This window comes from Leptodactylus fuscus, chromosome 2 (genome assembly GCF_031893055.1).
Source record: "Leptodactylus fuscus isolate aLepFus1 chromosome 2, aLepFus1.hap2, whole genome shotgun sequence".
NCBI lineage: Eukaryota > Metazoa > Chordata > Amphibia > Anura > Leptodactylidae > Leptodactylus > Leptodactylus fuscus.
Genome location: NC_134266.1, coordinates 106,873,881 through 106,899,870, shown reverse-complemented (window position 1 = coordinate 106,899,870; position 25,990 = coordinate 106,873,881). Strand labels below are relative to the sequence as shown.

General features: G+C 41.6%; 1 protein-coding gene across 1 annotated transcript in view; it reads left to right on the top strand.

Annotated features, from left to right (window-relative positions):
* The window catches only part of ITPR3 (inositol 1,4,5-trisphosphate receptor type 3), a 356,707-nt gene extending 335,990 nt beyond the window's left edge, over window positions 1-20,717 (top strand). The window contains exon 59 of the mRNA XM_075264237.1: window positions 20,703-20,717. The gene's annotated coding sequence lies outside the window, so the exon portion shown is untranslated. The remainder of the gene's footprint in view (window positions 1-20,702) is intronic.
* Window positions 20,718-25,990: the final 5,273 nt, after the last annotated feature.

The following is a 25,990-nucleotide window of genomic DNA, read 5'->3' as shown; positions in this document are numbered from 1 at the left end:
CGGCCAATCAACGCTGGTTCTACCGGAGGCTAGTCTGTGAGGAGGCGGAGTCTAAGATCAGACCACAGCAGTCTCCATTGTGGTCTGATTTTAGACTCCACCTCCTCACAGATGAGCCTCCGGCAGAACCAGTGTTGATTTGCAGAATGCTATACACTGTATAGCATTCAGCCAATCAACGCTGGCTCTGAATCGAATATTTACTGCGAATAGCTAGTAGTATTCGATCGAGTACGAATATTTCGAATACCGTAGTATTTGATCGAATACCTACTCGATCAAATACTACTTGCTCATCTCTAGTAATATTATATTTTTAAAAATCACCTTTCCATACAATTTGAATCCATTTTATAGCTTATTATGGTGTAGCAAAACACCTGTACTGTATATAGTCATACCTCAGCAGAAAGGAATTTACAGCCGCCCCCATTACTTTCATACATTGGCAACACCATGTTTGCATATTGGCATTCAATAACATTGACTACACATGCCCAGGACTGGAAAATAATCACTAATGTGCATGTACAATGTTCATATATTAGACCAGACTACTCAGGGCAACTCTCATTTGTATCATAATGTGCAGTGCAAATCAGGTCCCATTTCTGTCCAGGTTGCCCCCACAGTATCATGTTCCTCTCACCCCACAGGTTTTCCTCATAGTTTCATGGCCTTAAATGTATATATCAAAGACAGAAACAAACCTTAATACTCACCGTTCCCCCGTTCATTCCTCTCTGGTCCCGAAGTCTTTAAGGAGTAACAGGCGCGATGTAAGTAATGTCACTACATCAAGCCTCCTGGTCCCAGGACACCTGGAGCAAAGACAGCGGTGGTGAAGTAGACTCCCTACTTCATCACTGGCCTCAACTCATCTGTGTCCCCCGGAAGCCGATGAGTTGTTGCAGCAAGGACCCACTGCCCAAGGGCATCATTGATCCTATGGTTAAAGCAGCCCTGGATGTAACCCCAAAAGGAATTAAACCTAGGGGTTACTCAGGGCTGGAATATGGAATTACCCACAGCTAGTCCCATTTGCTACACCCAATATACAGTCTTTGGAAAATTAATATCACAAAACTTATATGTCAAAAATGGTTGCCACTGCCAAAACATATTTTTTTATATGATGTTAGCATATGTCAGAATTCGGATAGATTCAATGAGCTTAAAGAGGCTGTTCAGTTTCAGACCAATTTTAAGTATATAAAGTACTAGCTGGTACCCGCGACTTCGTCTGCGGTGATTGTAGCAGTGGGTATATACAGGCGTGGGTAAGGTTTTCGTACTGTGAATATGGTATGGGATATGAAATGTAAGTTTGTATCTTGTTTTTGCTGTAATTCAGAGAATACATGAGACTTTTGTGTTGAAGTTACTTTGTATGTGAGCTGCTATATATACGGTGTTGTGAGAAACTTTACATAGTGACTTTGGGACAGAAGTATTTGAAGTTAACCCTTTCCCGCCGATGGCATTTTTTGATTTTCGTTTTTGACTCCCCTCCTTCTAAACCCCATAACTTTTTTATTTCTCCGCTCCCAGAGCCATATGAGGTCTTAATTTTTCCTGGGACAAATTTTTCATGCCACCATTATTTATTCTATATAATGTACTGGGAAGCAGGGAAAAAATTCAGAATGGGATGGATTTGAAGAAAAATGCATTTCTGCGACTTTCTTATGGGCTTTGGTTTTACGGCGTTCACTGTGCAACCAAAATGACATGTCCCTTGTATTCTGTGCTTCGTTACGATTCCGGGGATACCAAATTTATATGGTTTTATTTACATTTTGACCCCTTAAAAAAAATCCAAAACTGTGTTAATAAATTATTTTTTGAAAAGTCGCCATATTCCGACAGCCGTAACTTTTTTTATACGTGTGTGTACGGGGATGTATAGGGCGTCTTTTTTTGCGGGACCGGGTGTACTTTGTAGTTCTACCATTTTTGGGAAATGTTATTGCTTTGATCACTTTTATTCAAATTTTTAGCAGAATCAAAACAGTGAAAAAACGGCGGTTTGGCACTTTTGACCATTTTTCCCGCTACGGCGTTTACTGAACAGGAAAAATATTTGTATAAGTTTGTAGAGCGGGCGATTTAGGACGCGCGGATACCTAACATGTATGTATTTCACAGTTTTTAACTACTTTTATATGTGTTCTAGGGAAAGGGGGGTGATTTGAATTTTTAATCCTTTTTATTTATTTTTTTTATATTTTTTTTACTTTTTTTTAAACTTTTTTTTTTGCATTTATTAGACCGCCTAGGGGTATTGACATGGGTGGGCGGTGTCGCGGATTGTCAGAGTGGTGGGGGCAAACATGGCTGCTCCGGAGCGTTAAAGAGAGCCTCCTAGAGAATCGTTAAGGTGAGGGGCAAAGTGGTAAAGTATATGTATATGTGATTGTGTGGGGTTAGGGGTGAGGCTGTAGAGGGCAATAGGAATTTTGTGGCTTGCTATGGTCCAAAGTGTGTGAGATTGCAGAGATGGTGGTGTGAGTTTGGGTTTTGTGGGGGTCCTGGCACAAACGTATGTGCGCTATTGTGACGAAAAGTAGCCTATTGTTTAATCGAGTGTAATAACTATGTTTGTGGAAAATTTCAGCCAAATCGGTGGAGCGGTTTTTGCGTGATTGACCGCCAAACATCCGAACATCCAAAGGGGCCTGGGAAAAACATATGTGTGCTATTGTGACAAAAAGTAGCCTATTGCGCAATCGAGTGTAGGGACTATGTTTGTGGAAAATTTCAGCCAAATCGGTGGAGCGGTTTTTGCGTGATTGACCGCCAAACATCCGAACATCCAAAGGGTCCTGGGAAAAACGTATGTGCGCTATTGTGACGAAAAGTAGCCTATTGCGCAATCGAGTGTAGGGACTATGTTTGTGGAAAATTTCAGCCAAATCGGGGTCCAAAGTGTGTGAGATTGCAGAGATAGTGGTGTGAGTTTGGGTTTTGTGGGGGTCCTGGGAAAAACGTATGTGCGCTATTGTGACAAAAAGTAGCCTATTGTTTAATCGGGTGTATTAACTATGTTTGTGGAAAATTTCAGCCAAATCGGTGGAGCGGTTTTTCCGTGATTGAGGAACAAACATCCGAACATGCAAACATCCAAACACACAAACCCACAAACCCACAAACTCACAAACTTTCACATTTATAATATTAATAGGATATTGGAAAATTATCCAACTTTTTACCATTAAAATGCAGTATAACCTGCAGGCAGGATGTTATAGTGCAGGAGGAGCCGAGCAGATTGATATATGGTTTTGTGGGAAAAGCTTCAGAAAAACCTTTCATTTATTCATTTAAAGCTTTGCTTTTTCTATGATTAGATTCAGTAATTGAGTCACGGAGGCGATCTTATTAAGGACTTACAGTAGAGAGATACAGAGGAGAGATTGTCAATCACTTATAGGACCGTCCATTGGACTCTATTACTGTTTCTTTTTTTTCTTAATGTAGATTGTGAGCCCCATATAGGGATCACAATGTACATTTTTATTTTTCCTATCAGTATGTCTTTGTAGAATGGGAGGAAATCTACGCAAACATGGGGAGAACATACAAACTCCTTGCAGATGTTGTTCCTGGCGGGATTCGAACCCAGGACTCCAAGGCTACAGTGCTAACCACTGAGCCACTGTGTTGCCCCCCTATTACTGTTTCTAAGCATATAAAAGGCAAATATATACATATCAATATTTATTGTACTCTTTATAGTGAATTGCCTTAAATCTTAATCTTACTACAGTATATCATTTGTGCATTTAATGAAGATGTGAAAGGTCCAGAAAGTCTCATTAGCCAAACCGATCAAAAGATATATTCTACAGCCTCTTAACACAGACTGATAAAAAGACTAATTCCAGAGGTTAGTAATCCCACCGAGGGATTAGATCACAGAATCATAGATCACAAAGGAACACTCAGAGTTCATTAAACTCTATGAAGCCTAATGCTATGTATTTGTTCATCTGAATTTACTAATGATTAAATCTATATCTAAAGCTCATTTATAATACTAGCAAAATGAGTATGTCCACAATATATCTGGGAATTGGCCTGAAATGCATGAGCTTATGGGCTAAAAATAGTAGGCTGTTTATATGGAATGTTGAGCTATGATTTACATTTAGAAAGATACACAAATTGTTTATCACATTAGTTCCATATTTTATTATCTCTTAAGCAGTTTCTTCATAGTACTTCATACTTTCATTAACCTGTATATATGTAACATAAAATGAGCCATCACATAGAAAATGCAATGCAGACAGCATGTTATAGAGCAGGAGGAGTTGAGCAGATTGACATATTATTTTGTGGGAGAAGATTCAGTATCACTTGTTCATTTAAATATTTGCTCCTCTTATGCTCTAGATGTCCCAAAAATTCCAAAGAGAGTAAATCTCACAGTCATATTATCCATTTGTGTGCTAGTTGTGAATGGTGTGAGTATATTAGTTTCTCATCAACCCTTAAAGGGGTTGTCCCATCACAAGGATCCTATCTATACTGCTTGTTAATGTGGATGTAAGACTTTTCCTAAATACATTGCTTCAGCAAAACTGCTTTGTTTGTCCACTATCTTACTTTATTCAATTCATTGTTGACACAGCCCTGACTTAGTTGCTCATGAGTCAAGTGATGTATCTGCTGCTCTCAGGGGAGAGGGAGGAGGGGCTAAGTGCACGGGAGCGAGCCTGTGTATCTAGCTATTCCTGTGTCTACACCACATGACCTAGCTTCCTTCTTTCAGATAGGGGAGAGGAGCTGCTTTCATTTCTGAACTCGTCTTCTGTTCTCCTAGTTATCATGCTAGCTAATTCAGTTGTGTTCATTATAGCAGAGACAGGCAGTCTCTGTATGTAACACAGAATGGAGTTGCTGCTGCCTGTACTTCATAGTTCAACATGGGCGGAGCTACATGTTAATTTGGGGGCGGAGCTAACGACAGGTTGCATGTGAAACCCCGCACACCAAATGATGCAAGAAACCAGGAAGAAAGAAGATTTTACAGCCGTGAAGATTGGTGAGTATGTGACGTGGGAATACCCCTTTAAGTGGAGAGTGGTGGCAGCTCTATTTATAGAAGGTCGATTGTAGCGGTTGATTCACCCCCTGTGTAGCCTAGTGTGACAGGTAAGCTGGAAGGGAGTGTGGCAGTAGAGTACCTCGGTTACCCCAAAGAATTGGTATGTAGTGAGCAGATATATCTCCTAGGTGAGACTTTGACTCCTGACAATTAGAAGGCAACTGGTGGGATCTATTTTTTATATTTAGAGTATTAAAGAGGACTTTTCATGGGTTTGGGCACAGCCAGTTCTATATACTGCTGGAAAGCCGACAGTGCACTGAATTGAGCGCACTGACTGCTTTCCTGATCTGTGCACCGGGTAAAGAGCTATTGGTGCCGGTACCATAGCTCTTTACAGTCAGAAGGGCGTTTCTGAAAGTCTGTCAGGAACGTCCTTCTCCACAGCAGTGCTATCGCGCTGTACTTTGTGAGCAAGGAGGAACGCTCGCTCCCCTTCTGATAATACTCAGCTATGGACGAGCACTGTGAGCAGAGGGAGAAACTGTCAGAAACGCGCTTCTGACTGTAAAGAGCTACGGTATCGGCACTGATAGCTCTTTACCCGGGGCACAGATCGGGAAAGCAGACAGTGCGCTCAATTCAGCACACTGTCGGCTTTCCAGCAGTATATAGAACTGCCTATACCCAAACCAATTAAAGGTCCTCTTTAAGTGCCTGGATTAAGTGATTAACTCTTGCATTTACATGCTAGTCAGCTCCTTGAGAAGCATTCACCAACCTATCAAGGACAATCTCAGTGCTAATTGTAAAAAGACCTGCTGCAAACAATTTCGACTCCTCTCCTGTTTTAAATCTTTTATTTTGCAAACAACCAAAGAGGCAGCCATTTAACCCTTTCACTGTCAAGGGTCTCTGGAAATTTTGCACCTCCAGTAGCCAAAGCAATTTTCATAGTTTTAAGATGGACAAATAAAACCTAAATTGCAACATTAAAAAATCATCCAACCCCCCCATACCTATATATTTTCTTAAAGTAGACACCTGCAGCATTGCCAGAATGCCACTTGGTACTATATACGAACAGGCACCTTCATGCAATTTTGATTTAAAGTGAATGTTTTATGAAAACATGCAAATAAATGTATATTAGTTGCTAAAAGCGGAAACCAAACAAAAAATTATATGCACCAAACCTCCTAAAAATAAGAGTTCAACATGTGCAGAGTTCATTCATATCACTATGGCCTACACCCGCATGCATGTGTCTTCAAATAAATACCAGAACTGGAAGGAACAAAAATCTGCTTTGAAGCTGGAAATGTTAAAAAAAAGTATCATCCTATAAAATGTATCATCCTATAAAATGTATATAAGATTATACACCATGAAAAGTAAGTGAACCCCTATACCCTATATATTTTTTGAAAGTAGACAACGTGAACATTACATACGTCTCAATGGGTCACATCCCCCTTCATGCAACTTTGTGACTAACGCAAATAATTTTTTGAAAAAATGCACTAAAACACATATTTGCACCTAAAACGCATGTTCAATCTCAGATTCATATACAAAATAACTTTAACATAATAGCTTAAGGTGTAGACAATGTGTATATATACTATATGTACTGCAAGCATCAACTACAACAAGAGCTCAGACTCCCAAAAATCCTAATACAGAAGACAAGCAGGATTTTGCTGTTATTCACTAATATGTTAAAAAGCTATACTGCACCTACCAAACTGTGACTGTGACACCAAAATCTAACTTTTTTCAGATTACACAGCATACCATATATAAAAACACAATTTAGTAATTCATATATAGAATCACCTTCATGCAACTTTGCAGCAAACAGAGATTGCAAGCAAAAATTGCACAAAAATCCTAATTTGCCACAAAAGTGCGGCTCAAACAATCCCTTTCTGCAAACAAAATGTACTTTCCAAAAAACTGCAAGATGTGAGGAGTTCGTACATACCACACATGTATATATTTACAGGGGCGGGTGTTAAAGAAACGCCCAAATCGCAGAAATGCACCATCCCATTTTGTGCATGCAAATTAAATAGGACTTTACATAAAAATGTTATTTTCCATCCCCCTATAATAATGTTAGCAATCTATACGTTCATCTCTAGTGATAATCGTTATTACTATTATTTTAGCGTGTAACGGACATCACTAGAGACGTATTTTACTGTAGAAAGCTCAGGTATAGACAGGACAGGGATTGGGTGAAATGTAAACTTTATTTGCGACTTTGTATATATGTTGTGTAAGTGTTTGGTGCAACTTTATTTTGGCGCTGCGACCTGGACAATGGTAAACGTCTGGGTCACAGGGCCAATAAACTTCCTGGCTATGTTTAGAGGGTATTACATAAGAATACCCCACTAGTAAAGCTCTATCATGAAGTCCTTGGTATCATTTTAAAGATGATATTATCATCTTTAAAATGAAATTTAAACTATCAAGATATATGCATGCACCTCTGAGATATCGTCATTAGTAGGGAGGACGTATTAGCTACGCCACTCTGGGAGGAGGTAGAGCTATGTCCTTGGTAAGAAAAGGGTTAAAAGAATCATGACCAAGCCACTCTGAACAGAGAGACCTTGATGTCACTGACCAAGGATAGGCTGGTCCAGGAGGATAAATGCCGAGAATGTGTGGAGTTCACGCCAGGTTCCTACAAGAGGATTAAACAGTAGATCTTGCCCCAGAAAGGTTTGATTTGGAAGAGACCAGCAACTTGTGTGCCATTACTTCTCCAACAGCTAGGAGATGTTAGCTGCAAACTCAATTACAGCTTGCATTGCAAGAATGCCAAGTAGAGCAGGAGCTTCCTGAGTGGCAAGCTGGGGTCAAAGGATACGTGTCTGTTTCATCAAAGCCAGGCCAAACAGCAGCATACAGATGTAAACTGACACTCAGACTGTTGTGAACGGACACTGAGTCAGGTTTTATTGATAGAGTTAAATGTACAGAAAATAAAACAAAACAACAACAAGAGAAAATCCTTGCCTGTCTGACACTGGCATATAATGCTAGCTAGCAGCTGGAGATTTTCTCCCTTTCATCTCCCAAAACAAAGACCTGCAAGCCTTTGCTCACATGTGTTTCTCACTTTCTGTGTCTCAAGGCAGAGAGAGTTCCCCTTTAACCACTTGCCCTTAGTAATGAATTCATTCATTCATTAATTCATTCATTCGTAAGCTAGTAATGGCTTCAGCCTGCTATTTCACATTGGAGAGGAATCTAGGAGAAACACCAAAGTCCTACACAGTTGTCACCTATCCATCCCTCTGCTCAGGCCACTGGTGCTGAGCAAACTGTAATGAAAAGACAATGCACGTGACAACGCATCTGAATTTCCCTGCAGCCTTGCCTGGCTTGTGCTCTACTGTAAAATTGTAAACCTGCAGGAATAGGAACCATCTAGCTATTTTTTTCTTTATTTTGGTTTATCCACTTCATAGGGCATTATTAGTGAGCAACCTGAATTTTCTTCCCAACAAATAATATTTGAGTGATTTTAGGGTCCATTTGATGGCTGAACGCTTTTTTTGTACTTTCTTTTACAATTGTATAATTTTTTTCATGCTTTGATTTTCTACTTAAATAAAGTACTGTGAGAAAATCAGACATATTCTCAGAGGAATCTGTTTCCTCCACACATTCATTCTTAAAGCCAGGAGATACCAAAACAGGATGGGAACGAAGAACCAATTTCAGAATTTGGAATGCCTGTGTAGAATAAGAAGAGAAGGGGACCTAGGACTGAGCCCTTGGGAATACCAACAGCAAGAGGAAGCGGAGAAGAAATAGCACCAGTGAATGATACGCTAAATGAGCTGTCAGAAAGGTAGGAATAAAACCAAGAGATAGCCGTGTACCTCAGGCCAATAGAGGAGGAGATTGTGGTCTTTGTGTCAAATGCTGCTGAGAGATCCAGAAGCCATCAGGAGATCATTTAATACTTTTGTAAGGGTAGTTTCTGTAGAGTGTAGTGCACGAATACTTGACTGCAAGGAGTCCAGAAGAGAGCAGAGAGATAGTGGATTAGGTGTGAATAGACCAAATGTTTCAGGAGTCTAGAGATGAAGGGGAGGTCAGACACGGGTCGATAGTTAAAGGGGTATTCCCACGTCGCATACTCACCAGTCTTCGATGCTGTAAATTCTTCTTTCTTCTGGCTTTGTTGCGTCATTGGTGGGCGGGATTACATATGCAAAGCCAGCAGGAAGGGGGGCAGGAGCATAGCGATGTTGCAGGCATCTGTGCCGGCGTCTACACTCCCCGGCATTCGCCTCTCTATTACAGCGGATGCCAGGTTTGTATTCACATATGCAAAGCCAAGCGGCGAGATGCCGCTGGCCCTGCGTGCACGCTCATAGACCAGTCTAGCCTTCACAATGCGAATACAGACTCGGCATCCGCTGTAATAGAGAGGTGGATGCCGGGGAGTGAGACGCCGGCACAGATGCCTGCAAAATCGCTATGTGCCTGCCCTGCATGAAGCCAGTAGCGGCAGGAGCTCCTGTTATTCCGCTCCTCCGCCCCACCCTCCCCTCTGGAATAGCAGCATCGCTCCTGCCGCTGCTGGCTTCATGCAGGGCAGGCATATAGCGATGTTGCAGGCATCTGTGCCGGCGTCTACACTCCCCGGTATCCGCTGTAATAAAGAGCCAGATGCCGGGGAGTGTAGACGCCAGCACAGTCTGTATTGGCGGCCCCTTCCCCTCAAAGGGTAAACTACCCCCCCCCCCCCCAGGCTCACTCCCGTGCACTTAGCCCCTCCTCCCTTCCCCCTGAGAGCAGCAGATACATCACTTGACTTATGACCAGATAAGTCAAGGGATGTGTAAAAAAAAATGAATAAAGTAAGATAGTGGACAAACAAAGCAGTTTTGCTGAAGCAATGTATTTAGGAAAAGTCTTACATCCACATTAACAAGCAGTATAGATAGGATCCTTGTGATGGGACAACCCCTTTAACAGCACAGGATGGGTTGGGGGTGGGGGGTGGTGGTGGTTCAGTAGTGAGGTTCTGACAGCATGTTTGATGGAAAAGGTAAAGATTCCAGAAAGGAGAGAGAGAGATTAAAAATTTTAACAAGGTGAGTTATAACAGTAGGAGACAGAGACCAGAGGAGGTGTGATGTGATAGGGTCGCTTGTGCAAGTAGTAGGGTGAGAAGTAGAAAGGAGCTGGGAAACTTCTTCTGTTGCTGGGTCAAAGAATGAGAAATCACAATGAGAAGCTAGAGAGGGAATGGGACTGATACTGCTTCAAGATTGGGCTATTTTCTGATGGAGGTTGTTGATTTTGTCTTTAAAGTAAGTTGCCATATCTGATACCTGAACCTTTGGCGTAAGGAGGGAGTGAACGGTGTCAAAGAGTTATTTCAGGTTATTGGAGAAAGAAGAGATGAAAGCAGTGAAGCAGTCTTGTTTGTTGAGGTAAAGGTCAGTATCTGTGTTGGGAGTTTCGAATGGTTAAAGGGGCTCTATAATTGGTAAAACGTGATTTGAGCTAGTGATATGCCTGAATAGCCTTTAACCCTTTCACTGCCAAGCACGCAGCTCTACGTCCCCCCCCCCAAGGTGGCACATCAGTAGCAGAGGACGTAGCTACTACGTCCTCCCTACTAATGCCGATATCTCTAGACTGCATCAACATATCTTGATGCTTTAAATTCATTTTAAAAGAGGAGAATCTCATCTTTAAAATGATACCAAGAACTTAATGATACAACTTACAGTTTTGGAGCGATTCAATGTTGAAAACATTCTTGGTATCATTTTAAAGATGAGATTCTCTTCTTTAAAATGCATTTTAAAGCATCAAGATATGTTGATGCAGTCCAAAGATATAGGGCTATACAGTGTCCCCCCCCTCCTATCTAAGCAAGCAATTTTCAAACTGTAACAGGAAAGGGAGGGGGGCACCAGCAGCGTGCATAGAGACAGAGAAACAATCTGACTCTGCATAACTTGTATGTGACACCAGGAGGGGGGAGGCAGGGACTCTTCTGTCTCTATTAACCCTTATCCTGCCAATCAGAGCGCATACTATACTTTTGCTGTCTGATTGTCACATACAGGTATAATATAATTCCCCCCTGAGCTTTACTAGTGGGATATTCTTATGTAATACCCTCTAAACTTAACCAGGAAGTTTATTGGCACTGTGACCCAGACGTTTACCATTGTCCAGGTCACAACGCCAAAAAAAGTTGCACCAAACACATACACAACATATACACAAAGTCATGAATAAAGTTTACATTTCACCCAATCCCTGTCCTGTCCATACCTGAGTTTTCTACAGTAAAATACATCTCTAGTGATGTCCATTACACGCTAAAATAATAGTAATAACGATTATCACTAGAGAGTAGAGATGAATGTATAGCTTGCTAAAATTTTTATAGGGGAATGGAAAATAACATTTTTATGTAAATTCCTATTTAGAGATGAGCGAGTACTGTTCGAAAGGGCAGTTTCGAATAGCACGCACCCATAGGAATGAATGGACGCAGCCGACACGCAGGGGGTTAAGCGGCAGGACGCCGGCCCCGTCTGCGTGCCGGCCAGCTCCATTCATTCCTATGGGTGCATGCTATTCGAAACTGCCCTTTTGAACAGTACTCACTCATCTCTAGTCCTATTTAATTTGCATGCACAAAATGGGATGGCGCATTTCTGCGATTTTGCCGATTCTTTAACACCCGCCCCTGTAAATATATACATGTGTGGTATGTATGAACGCCTCACATATTGCAGTTTTATGGACAGTATTTATTTATTATGCTTACTTGTATAGCGCCATCATATTCCACAGCGCTTTACAGCAGGCATGTCAAACTCAAGGTACCCCGAGGGCCACATGAGTAACAAGAGGTTGTTGCGAGGGCCGCACACAGCAGCTAATGGCTATGGCCTAGGGGACTGATCACTAATACCATGCATCGCAAAAATCCGTCATTTCTATTGCAGGCCACATAGAGTAGCCTACAATAGAAAGTATAGAATGACAGGCTGGAGCCTCACAAGGCTCCCGGCTGCCATAAAAATGCACGCAGGCCCAGAATCTTGCTCCAGGTGCCTGCGATTGCTGGTAAAATGGCACCTCAGTTAAAGCTGGCAGACACCATTATTGTGTTGGAGTGCTGGGGAAGGGTTGGAGTGCTGGGGGGGGGGGGAAGGGGGAGGGGGGCTTCTGGATGTCTGACCCTTCCTTGGGCCTGAGGACTGTTTTTTTCCCACCCACTTGCAATTCTTGCACTTGGGGGTTAATAGGAGCACTACAGAATGTAATGCTCCAATTAACTCCCAAGTGAATGAATTACAAGGTGGGTGGGAAAAAAAACAGTCCTCAAGCCCAAGGAAGGGCCAGACAGACATCAAAAAGCTCCCCTCCCCCAGCACCCCAACCCTTCCCCAGCACTCCAACCCCCCATCATCATAAATCTAGTATTTATCCCCTATCCGTAGGATAGGGGTTAAATACTTGAAAAGTCACAATTTCTTCTGCAGAAGCTTACCTGCTTCTGCTCTTCAGCCTGCGCAGCAGTCTTGTGAGACCGCGTAGGACGCAGGCACACGCCGGGTGCGGGCCTGATTACGTGGCCACGTCACACAGCGTGTGGGGAGGAGAGGGCGGAGCGGAGGGAGGAGGGGGTGGAGCAGGCAGGGAGACCTGCTCTCTGCGAAGGGTGAGGGGCGGCCTCTGGAGCAGCGCTGCGTCCAGCAGGGCCGCCCCAATCCACCGCTCACTTTCCTTGTACATCTGCGGCCCGCACAAAAGTCTCAAACTTTGTCTCTAAAGTTTAGAGACAAAGTTTGAGACTTTTGTGTGGGTCGCAGATATGCCTGTAAAGGGCAGCATGTTTGACATGCCTGCTTTACTGGCACCTTGTGGCGGTCCAAAACCATTTTGTTTTTTTTGGTATTGTTTGTATATTTGTGTATCCCCCTTTTTTTTTTTTTTCTTTGTGTTTTAGGTCTATTTCAGACCCTGTTGTATGATTAAAAATTTGAATTGAAAAAAAGTGATCAAAAGGAATAAACATTCCCCAAAATAGTATAATAACACCTGGCCATGCAAAAAAAAAGAAGCCCTGTTCATTTTTCACGTGATCCCACACAGTATAATCCTCCTACAGTCACCCGTAAATTATATGTCCCCCCTCTATCTCTCCCCCAGTTTCATATAACCTCTTCATCTGCCCCGTTTCATGTCCCCCATCTCTGCCCCCAGATTCATGTCCCCCATCTCTGCCCCCAGATTCATGTCCCCCCATCTCTGCCCCCAGATTCATGTCCCCTCATCTCTGCCCTCAGATTCATGTCCCCTCATCTCTGCCCCCAGATTCATGTCCCCACATCTCTGCCCCAAGATTCATGTCCCCCATCTCTGCCCCCAGATTCATGTCCCCCCATCTCTGCCCTCAGAATCATGTCTCCCATCTCTGCCCCCAGATTCATGTCCCCCCATCTCTGCCCCCAGATTCATGTCCCCCCATCTCTGCCCCCAGATTCATGTCCCCTCATCTCTGCCCTCAGATTCATGTCCCCTCATCTCTGCCCCCAGATTCATGTCCCCACATCTCTGCCCCAAGATTCATGTCCCCCATCTCTGCCCCCAGATTCATGTCCCCCCATCTCTGCCCTCAGAATCATGTCTCCCATCTCTGCCCCCAGATTCATGTCCCCCCATCTCTGCCCCCAGATTCATGTCCCCCCATCTCTGCCCTCAGAATCATGTCCCCATCTCTGCCCCCAGATTTATGTCCCCACATCTCTGCCCCAGATTCATGTCCCCCATCTCTGCCCCCAGATTCATGTCCCCCATCTCTGCCCCCAGATTCATGTCCCCCATCTCTGCCCCCAGATTCATGTCCCCCATCTCTGCTCCCAGATTCATGTCCCCCCATCTCTGCCCTCAGAATCATGTCCCCCATCTTTGCCCCCAGATTCATTTCCCCATTTCTGCCCTTAGAATCATGTCCCCCATCTCTGCCCTCAGAATCATGTCCCCCATCTCTGCCCCCAGATTCATGTCCCCCCATCTCTGCCCTCAGAATCATGTCCCCCATCTCTGCCCCCAGATTCATGTCCCCCATCTCTGCCCCCAGATTCATGTCCCCCCATCTCTGCCCCCAGATTCATGTCCCCCCCATCTCTGCCCTCAGAATCATGTCCCCCATCTCTGCCCCCAGATTCATGTCCCCACATCTCTGCCCCCAGATTCATGTCCCCCATCTCTGCCCTCAGAATCATGTCCCCCATCTCTGCCCTCAGAATCATGTCCCCCATCTCTGCCCCCAGATTCATGTCCCCACATCTCTGCCCTCAGAATCATGTCCCTCCATCTCTGCCCACAGATTCATGTCCCCCATCTTGCTCACACACAGCCTGAACCCCTCCTATTATACTCACACACAGCCTGCATCCCCTCCTATCATACACACTGCTTGCATCCCTTTCCCACCCCTTGCTTACACTTGCTGTCTCCTCCCTCCATCTTACCTTCCAGTCTCCACTCACTGCAGCTTCCTCTTCCTGTGTAACTCGGCACTGTACTGAATAGCTCCGCCCACACCAGAGTCCGATCACATTGTCATGCATCATCACAGGTCCTTCACCCCACTAGGATCTACCCAGCTGCAAAGGCAGCGCGGTTTCTCAGCGGCTAAAGCCATCGGAAATATGTATTTTCCGATGGCTTTAGGCGACCCCTGTGTTTTGGTCGTTCGACCCCCGCCGGGGTCGCGATCCACAGGTTGAGAACCGCTGGGTTAGAATGTAAATAAAATGATATAAATTTGGTATCTTCAGAATCATACAGGTGACATGTCATTTTGGCTGCAGAGTGAACACCATAAAGATGAAGCCTGTAGGAAAGTCATACAAATGCACTTTTCCTTCAAATCTGAATTTTGTTTCCAGTACATTGTAAAGAATAATAAATGGTAACATTATGAAGAACAATTTATCCTGAAAACATTAAGCCCTCATATGGTTCTGAGAAGTGAAAAATAAAAAAGTTATGGGGTTTGAAATGCAAGCAGTCAAAAATTGTAAAATTCCTCTGATGGGAAGGGGTTAATACATGTCAATATCCTGCTGGCCATGAAAGCAGCTGATTGACATTGCATGCTGTAATTTAACCTGTAATTTAAGAGTCATGGCGCTTGCAAATGCACCAAAGTACCTTCAGTAGGGTAGGTATTCAGGGGCCCCTGCTGATCAACTGTCTGAAGGTACTGTGGTGTTTATGCGATTGCCACATTGACTCTTTTGCTATTTGCTTTTCACATTACATATAAACAAAGTAGGGCTAATCATGTAACATAATATCATAAATCAATGGTAGAACAAGAGGTGTATATCAAGATATAATTTATTAGAATGTATACATATATACTGGTAAACAGTAATCACAAATATCACCAGGAGACACAAATATGTATCCACACATTAACCCCTTCCCGCCGATGGCATTTTTTGATTTTCGTTTTTCGTTTTTGACTCCCCTCCTTCTAAACCCCATAACTTTTTTATTTCTCCGCTCCCAGAGCCATATGAGGTCTTAATTTTTGCGGGACAAATTTTTCTTCATGATGCTACCATTAATTATTCTATATAATGTACTGGGAAGCAGGAAAAAAATTCAGAATGGGGTGGATTTGAAGAAAAAATGCATTTCTGCGACTTTCTTACGGGCTTTGGTTTTACGGCGTTCACTGTGCAGCCAAAATGACATGTCCCCTATATTCTGTGTTTCGGTACGGTTCCAGGGATACCAAATTTATATGGTTTTATTTACATTTTGACCCCTAAAAAAAATTCCAAATCTGTGTTAAAAAAATTTTTTTCTAAAAGTCGCCATATTCCGACGGCCGTAACTTTTTTATACGTAAGTGTACGGGGATGCATAGGGCGTATTTTTTTGCGGGGCCGGGTGTACTTTTTAGTTCTACCATTTTCGGGAAATGTTATTGCTTTGATCACTTTTTATTCAAATTTTTATCAGAATCAAAACAGTAAAAAAACGGCGGTTTGGCACTTTCGACTATTTTTCCCGCTACGGCGTTTACCGAACAGGAAAAATATTTTTATAGATTTGTAGAGCGGGCGATTTCGGAAGCGGGGATACCTCACATGTATATGTTTCACAGTTTTTAACTACTTTTATATGTGTTCTAGGGAAAGGGGGGTGATTTGAACTTTTAATTCTTTTTATATTTTTTTATATTTTTTTTAACTTTTTTTTTCTTGCATTTATTAGACCCCCTAGGGGTGTTGAACCCCAGGGGGTCTGATCACTAATGCAATGCATTACAATGCTAATGCATTGCAAAAAAGCATCCTTTCTTTTGCAGGCTGCATAGACCAGCCTGCAAAAGAGAGTATTTGCAGACAAGCCTGGGAGCCTGTACAAGGCTCCCGGCTGTCATGGCAACGGGACGTCAGCCCTGGAGCATGCTCCAGGAGCCGGCGATCCCGGCCAAAATGGCGGCGGCCATGCGCCGCCGGGAAAATGGCGCCTCCGGTCCGGTCCGGGGACCGATCGGAGGCATTAGAGCCGGTTGTCTACTGCTTAAAGCAGTAGACACCCGGCGGCTATGGCAGCCGCCCGGCTCCCGGGCGGTCGCCATAGTTACAGACCCGACATGCGCCGTACTATTACGGCGCATGTCGGGAAGGGGTTAAATTAGCAACGTGGTAGTATCTATGCATATAATGGAAAGAAATGCATATGGGATGAGTATATAAATATAGGGCAGTGGCGGAATGATCGCGGTTGCAGGGGGTGTGACCGCAACTGGGCCCAGATGGGTACGCGTGTATCACATTGAAAGCAATAGGAAAAAAAAGCCTCCCATTGATTTCAATGGGTAGCGCTCATATGCCAGAACCCATTCAAGTCAATGGGAGCTGGTTTTCACGCGCTCATTCTGTACGACTTTTACGTTCAGAATGAGCGGAGCGTATACTCCGTGTGACGGCTCCCTTAAAGTCTTATGTAAATGAGGCAATACACTGGGGCCTTCAGCTCCATGGAGCACAGCTCTTGCTACTTAGGCCACTAACTTATCCTGCTTGCATCACCCAGTGCGATCCTTCCAATGTTATGACATCTATCACTATCACATCTATCACTATCACATCTACTTGAGCAGCAAGATGCCCCACCTCCAGTGCATCATTCACATGGCTCATTCACATAATACTTCAATGCTATTTTACTCCAAATCTAGAAAAGTGACGTACATAGCAAAGGATATTTTGTTTATAAATGTAATGTGCCCTGTAACATGGTTGTGTGTTTGAGTTGAATATCCTTGGGGAAAGTGCTAAACTCCATTTAAGCTTCAAGGTTTCCAGAAAAAATCATGTAGTTCTTTAGCAGGTAGTTTTTCATATACTCAACAGTTAACAGAAAATTCATTTTTTTGTGATATTTTAGTGTTACTTCTTTGCAAAAACATAATGCATAATGAGTACATAATTTGTCGTAACAAAATGTAAGATTCTCTGTAACAAAAAAAAATGTTGTTTATAACTCAGACATAGGGCTCACAGTGAAAACGGGATCAATATCCTACAAAGTAAACGAGTGGAAACAGACAGGGCCTTGGCACAGCCAATCGATAAGAAAACCTCAGCCGTCTTCCAAAAAACCTTCCCGTGAAGCAAATTTATCGGCTCAGCCTTTAGGGACAGCATTTTCAATTAAAAGCAGCTGTAAAGGATCAACATCCACTCTGCAGACCCTTATTCTGGGCAACTCCAGTAAGCCAGAGTTGAAGGGTTGATGGATGACTGAGGTTGACGGATGAAAAGCAGTTAGGGGTTAGAAACATGTAAAGTTTTAACTCCTTCGCCAGCCATCTTTAGCAGAATGTATGAAGAGTCTTTGACATCTGTAACACTGCATGCCAGTTCTGTCTGTAATGATCCCACGGATTATTAACTTAACTACTCATGAAACCCTATGTCATATGAATTACATACAACATATTAAGAACAGTATCGATCTGTAATATTCTTTACAGTATGTAATATGCTATATTATACTGAAAAATATAGAATTGAAAAGAAAGGTAGACTGAATACTATTAATGAAATAGGGTTTACATCATAACATGGATTGATGGACATTGTGTTTTTATCCAACCTTATAAATTGTGTTACTATGTAACATCCTTTGCCTTTTTTTTAAAGTATAATATATGTTATCTTTTTATATCTATTCTTTGTTCCATTTGTCACGTTACACATTTCAGCTTTATTTTCAATTTTACTTTCCTATAGTATTACAATATAGCTGAGAAACAGACCCAAATACTGTAAATTCAGTTCGGCTTCAGTGTTTGGCTATTGAATTTGTGTATTATATTGGCACTATGGTTCCAGTAGAATCAATCCCATAGACATAGGAGTCACACAATATCCTCTCTAGACTGGCAGAATTGAATATTGCTAAAAATTCTACAAACGTAAAAAAAAAAATCTCTGCCCAAGATCAGTGCTTAGGTGGAGCTGACACCAGATATTTTTCTTGGTTTCTGGCCCTCGCACTTAATTTGTCAGAAACACTAGACAGATAATACCTAGTACAAGTCACACTGTTTCTGCCCAGGAGAAGTGCTCAGGTGATGCTGACACCAGATATTTTTCGGGCCCTCAGTCACACATAATTTATCATGTGCATTACACAGGCTGATAATGTCTAGTACAAGTCACACCTAAGTATTACAGAGATATAACATTTCTCCCCAGAAGCAGTGCTTGGCTGATGCTGAAAACAGATATTTTTTCATGCCCTTAATGATGCTTAATTTGTTATGTACATTCACAGGCTGGAAATACCTAGTAGCAGTCACAGAGGTATATGAAAACTATAGATTCAATTGTAGCAGCAGTAATTCCCCCACCCTGTCGGCACTGATGATAAGATGATAGTGTAGAAATGCATTAGCTGTGTCTTGCACTAGGTATTATCAGTCTGTGCAGTGCACATGAAAAATAAGGGTAAAAAAAAATAAAAAATCTGGTGTCAGCTTCACAGGAAAACTGGTCTTGGACAGAGACATTTTACCTTTACAAAGTGTGAATGAAGGCTAGATACGAAGAAAAAAGATCTGGAGTCAACATTGCCCAAATATTGTTCTTGGGCAGAAATTTTTTTACCTTTGCAATACTTGCATATGTAGTTTCGAGTGTGCACCAGTCTTGTTCGGCTCGTGGTGACTCACCCTATTCAATTTTGTCAGTCCAAGGAGAATATTGTGTTACTATTGGGGCTCATGGGAGTGATTCTATTGGAACCACAGTGGCAATATAACTATAAATCCAATAGCCCTGGTGGATTTACTGCACTTTGGTGAGCCTGACTTGATTATGCTTTGAGCGCTTTGTTGGCTTGTTCTTTTTATTTTTTAAATGTAGATTGTGAGCCCCACAATGTACATTTTTTTTCCCTATCAGTATGTCTTTTTTTGGAATATGAGATGGAAATCCATGCAAACACAGGGAGAACATACAAACTCCTTGCAGATGTTTTTTTGCCCTTGGTGGGATTTGAACACCAGGACTCCAGCGCTGCAAGGCTAACTACTGAGCCACCGTGTGGCCCCAAGGCTTGTGCTAACACATAATTACCGTGTGCACTTAAGCCGACCCGAATATAAGCCAAGGCCCCTAATTTTACCACAACAAAACTGGAAAAACTTATTGACTCGAGTATAAGCCTAGGGGGAAATGCAGCAGCTACTGGAAAATTTCAAAAATTAAAATAGATACCAATAAAATGACGTTAACTGATCACCGATCTTTACATTAAAAATGAATTAATAGGGCTGCACATTCAGACACATGTAAGACAAGTATAGGACACATATAGGACCTGCTCCATAAGTTGCAACTCTTCAATTTGGCCGGAACATACAGCTGCAAAAACAACAGCATCTATGTGTACAGGCCCATTGAGATGTAATAGTCTATAATTTTATCCACCATTGCAGATAAAAAGTCTGGTCATGTGCATTACAGCTTAATAACTCCATGTGCCTCATAGTAATAGAAGCTAACCTCATCATGTCCCTCACATTAACCCCCTGTGTGCTTCACATATGGGTTACTGATATGTGTGAGATATGGAGGTAATAATTATTACTACATTAAACATTATTAAGGCACTTTATTATTACCTTCATATGTCTCACACATTAGTAACCCTTATATGGGGCACACAGGGGTTAGTGTGAGGGACATGATGGGGTTAATTGCTATTAATGTGAGGCACATGGAGTTATTTAAATTAAATTAATAACCCCAAATTCCTGACATTAATAGGAATTGTAACCCCAGTATGTACCTGTGTGTTTTACTTTCACTTTACTGTATGAGCTCTCCTCGATGCAGACACACGAGCAGGGACCTGCCACCTCCCAGGCTTTCATCTCTCTTGCTATTGAAGGGAGGAGTGTCCTATATCATTACTGTAGCAATCACTGAAGGACACTCCCCCTTCACTTAATTTATGCAGGTCCTTGCAGTCCTGTGCTGCATGCCTCATTTTCTTGGACCCTGACTCCAGTATAAGCCGAGGGGGGCTTTTTCAGCATAAAGACTGTGCTGAAAAGTTGGCTTATACTCGAGTATATACGGTAATAAAATTTATTAGTTTTAGCATTCTAAAGGTAGTTCTAATTCGAAATTGAACATAAACGATATTTATCCTATAAATTATTTTTCCTTTGTCATGTACACAATTGTCTAATTTGACTTGGCAGCAGCAGCATCTGCCTGGCACTGGTTCCTACAGTCAGGGCTACACCTTTCTGCTGCCTGAGGCAAAAAGTGAAAAGATGACCCACGCAAGATATTTTCCTCCTACCCTAAATCAGAGCAGATACTGAGAAGTACACCATATGGGGCATGAGAAGTGGTACCATGAAGTGTCTATATATATCTAAGGAATCTCAATATGTGTAATCCTACTTGCAGCTATCATACTTTTCAGTGCAACACAGCTGTTGCTTTAAGGTTGTTCTGCCTTAAAGTCAAACTCTCCCATGCTTACTTATGACAGACTCTGGTGAAAACCTCAGTGGTGCCTCAGACTCTACTAGAATGGAGTTAGGTTAAAGATAGTTTGTTCTGCTTGCTATCTTGATCTGTCAGTGTCCTGAAGCATTTATGGTAATTGCTTATTCAGCAAATATCATTATTGGAGAATTGCTTAAGAGGCAATTACAGATGAAGAACCGATACCGAGAATTATACCCAGCATATAGGACATGAAAAGTGATACTGTGTATTGTCAATATATTTAGAATAAGAGCAGATACTGAGAATTACACTCAGTTGTACTGTGCAGTGGCTATGCAGGGCAAGAGAAGTATTGCATTGCTTATATAAAGTGTGTACACAATACACAGCATATAGCAGATATATATGTATAGTTGAAACGGTCACTGGTGTTCTGTATTGGTGCAGGGGTGATGTCTCGGGATGACGTACATAGTTGGCTGTGGTCAGCATAAAGATGGTACTGGAAGTCAAATCTGCCTGTGATTTAATCTATTGGTTCAAAACCACTACACTCCTTCTCCGTCTCAGTTTATCTTCTCCTCTTATTGTGGAATGCAGTGCATGCAGGCACGGTAGTTCTATAACTCTGATAGAAATCGGAGCATCAAAATTGTGCATTGCCTTAATTGTCGTAGCAAAGCTATAGTCTATTCTAGAGAATGCCCGTGTGGGCTAACATAAGTTGGTGTCACTACAAGAGAATTCAGCACTAGGATTTTATAAAACATATGGGACGTGAAGAAGGCCTTTGATCCAACCACTCCAAAGGAAATTTGGTGGATGAAATCTATAGCAAGGCATTTTCACCAACAACATGAAAATGAACCTGGTAACATGAAGGTGAGAGCCATAGAGCAGGTTCATGTAGGCATTAGAGGGGGAGATTTTATGAAGAGGTTTATCCAGATTGAAACTAAAAGAAATATGTTTCAAACATTGACGCCTAAGGGATTGAATGAGAAGTTGGGTTTTGGCTGTTTTCTCTGAGGCAATGTCTTGGTTCCTGTGTAACACAAAATTTTCATTATCAATTTGTTATTGTATGTTTTAGGTTGACATGTTTTTGTCTGCAATTGGAGAATGAGAGAGGATGTGTTATCATTTCATCATCTGTTACTCTTGGTTCACAACTGCTCTTGGGTTTCTGTTCTACAGGTCCACTTTGGGACCCAAAAAACGGAAACCTAATCTGCTTAAAACGCGGTTACCTGAAGGCATCATACCGGCCCACCAGGGTTCCGCCTGAAAAATACGGGGAGAAATGTCCTGTTTCTAATCAATGACATTTCATTGATGGTTTACTTTATCAATTGGTCAATTGCTTTTGTATTTCACATTCACTTCTTTTCCCATTTCTGCACATTTTACACCTCACTTCTCACTTCACCAACAGAAAGAGGCCTAGGTACACGGTTGGATAATAAATCAAAGAGTATGTTCAAATGCGATATAGAGCCTGCCAATTCATATATCCATCAAATAATTTCTAAGTGTTTTGTACAGGCAGGAAGTTCCTGAACAGGGAGTTTATAACTTGTCAGACAACTGGCATTGTATACGTCGTAACACGTCCATGCCCATGTGGGTAAAACCAAGCGAGAACCCAAGAGACGGGTCCTCAACCAAATAGGCTACATCAACAGGCAGAAAGACCACACTTTGAGCGTACATGTATGGGATCACCATGATCGTGATCCTTCTTGCTTGAAATAAGTTCTCTTGAAAGCAATGACGTAGACATAAAATAGTACAAATGTCAATTTTCCAAATTCTCTAATGAATTCTTTAAATACAGTTCCCCATGGAATGGTTAATGTATGCAATCACTGATTTAGGATGTGAGCAGATGTTCGCAGAAATATGTCAGCACCAGTTTAATGAATTTTAAGTGATTTGGAGCAATGTCCTAGTATAATCTAAACATACTTTTTGAATTAATTCTTAAAAGGGAAATTATACACACACCAAATACATTACTTTTAATTGACTTTAGGCAGATTTGTAGCTTAGTTAATAATGGGGAAAAGCTGCATTTCCTGTGATTGTACTAATATATCAGATGAGCATTATACAGTGAAATTGATGGTGAAGAAGACACTCATTATTTAAATGTAATTAAAAGTAATATATTTTCATGGATGAAATGGAGCTAAGTAATGCAGTATGTATTATTGCATTCACATATACATCAGTGGGATCACAATAAATGAAAAATATTTTAACCTAAAAATCTAAAACCATCATTCTAATTCATTCAGCATCAACATCCTTGTAATCTACAACATTATACGCAGTATTAGCAAAGCGTGAATTTTATTCTTCTGATGCTCTTTGTTGTCAACATTGAACACTTGGTAGAGAATTTCCAGCAGCCACCCAATAAAATGGAAATATGTACATATTTTCTGAATACATCGTTACCCAAACACATTCAGCTGCCAGACAATAAGGCCCTGAAAATAAAAACGAGAGACGCCCACTAGAAATTCTCTGGCCGTGTACAGCTGCCTTATGCTGACAGTACGGAAATACATAATTCACAGTCTAATTACAGGACGCTTCACTGCTTTTCCCCATCGTTCAGAATAAAAAAACCTAGAGCATTTCAAATCCCCTGTTAATGGAAATTCAGATACTCTGTTCACAGGCAATTGAGCCAAAGGTTTGAATATTTGCAGGCAGAGAAAACTTGTTTTATTTGCACTAGAAAAATTAAATATCCTATCTATCTATATATTATAAAACTGCAAGACATACGGAATTACAGATGATGACTGTTTACTATTCCTTTGTCAGTTTTTACTATTGTGCTTACTAAGTAATTTATATATAATTTTGGCATATTTATAATTGCCATGATCGACCAATCTACATATATCTATTAAAGGGGTTGTCCAAAAAATATCTGAACTATATCCATAGTTACTGTTCCTTTGTGCATCCTTTGCGTTACTTGCTGCTCCTTGTATCACTGTGAATGTGTGGACAAACCACATTTCCCATGATTCATCAGCCTGCTCTCACTCTATGTTTGCTGCTCATGGGTTGTGGGAGTGAGCAGAGCTTACAAACTAAACATCACAGCACCATGTAACCTGGGATGTGGGAGTGATTTATTACCTTTGATGTTATTGCAAAGGAGAGTGGAGAAGAGAGGACTACATAGAGAGTGAGAGCAGAAATATGAATCATGGGAAGTGCAGTTTGTCCACAGATTCACTGCATGTAAATAACAGTGATACAAGGAGCAGTAAGTAGAGATGAGCGACTAGTATTTGATCGAGTAGGTATTCGATCGAATATTACGGTATTCAAAATACTCTTACTCGGTCGAAAACAATGCGGTAAATGCAGTAAAAATTTGATTCCCCTCCCACTTTCCCTGGCGCTTTTCTTTACACCAATAACTATGCAGGGGAGGTGGGACAGGAACTAGAACAACGTAGACATTAAAAAAAAAACGTATACAGTAGAGATGAGCGAGTAGTGAAATATTCAACAATTGAAATTCAATTTGAGTAGACCTCAATATTCAACTATTCGATCGAATACCTACTTGATCGAATAATACTCGCTCATCTCTAGCAAGTAATAAATAATGTTTATTAAAGTCAATTTGGAGTCAGAGAACCAAAATGTAGTTTTTGCTATAAGGTGAATTTGCTATGAACTTACTACATGTAAGGGCCCGTGCACATGGAGTTAACGCGAGTGTATTTTAACATTCTACACGTGTATAGAATACACGTGTAAAAATAACACTCCCATTGACGTGTATAGAATACACGTGTAAAAGACGCGCACATGTAAAAGATTTCATTGAAGTCAATGGGAGTGTTATTTTACACGTGTATTCTATACACGTGTAGAATGCTAAAATACACTCGCGTTAACTCCGTGTGCATGAGCCCTTAAAAAGCAATTTTTCTTATTAAATTTTTTTTTTCCTTTTGTCCAAAGCAGCAGCACCAATGTGAAAATTCTGTCTTTCTGCAAGAATAGGACAGGTAATAACAATTAGTCAAAAATAGACAAAAGGCCTATATTAGCCCCCTCCCCTTTTACAACATTGTGTTTTAGTCTAACTTAACTAAAGAAAAGACTTTGCTGCTTCAAACTAAAGAAAATTAAGAAAAATGACCTTTCCTTGTTCTACAGCAGCAATTATATATAGCAATTAACCCATCAGGGTGACATAAAAGAAATCACAGACTGAATAACCCCTTAGCCAAAGGATGACTCTCAAAATTCTCTAAGCTCCAGTTTGTAGTGTGTTGTGAAAGTGTTTTAAGACACCCAGGAAGCAGTTTGACAGATGTTCCTAACCGGAATACAGCCTTTTTTTTAGCATATAATGCAGACAAATCTCTTGTAGAGGGCAATATTCATATTCTTGCATGCGGCCATGAGGACTACCTGTGGTTGACCACAATGTTCTATGATCTGATGGACGATGCCCTGATCTTGGGGATGCACTATCATATCTCTGATATTTGAGGACAGGTAGCACTTGAATGGAAACCATCTGGCTTTCAGCATCTGTCCCTTCAAGTAAGCACCCCATCGCCCATCGAATACCATTGAACACCACTGGAAATGATTAACTTCCTTGTCTGTAGTTGTCAGGTCTCTGGTACTCTTTATCAGTATTTCTCACTGTAAGGGACGCATGTGCCACATTGCCCACGGTATGGCATCGCTGTCAGCAGTCATAAATCCCAGAATCTTCGTCAACTAATGAAGGGAAACTGGTCTTGGAAAACTAAGATATTTTGTTGCCTTCGATAGTGACAGTAGTCTCTTCACCAGAGAAATA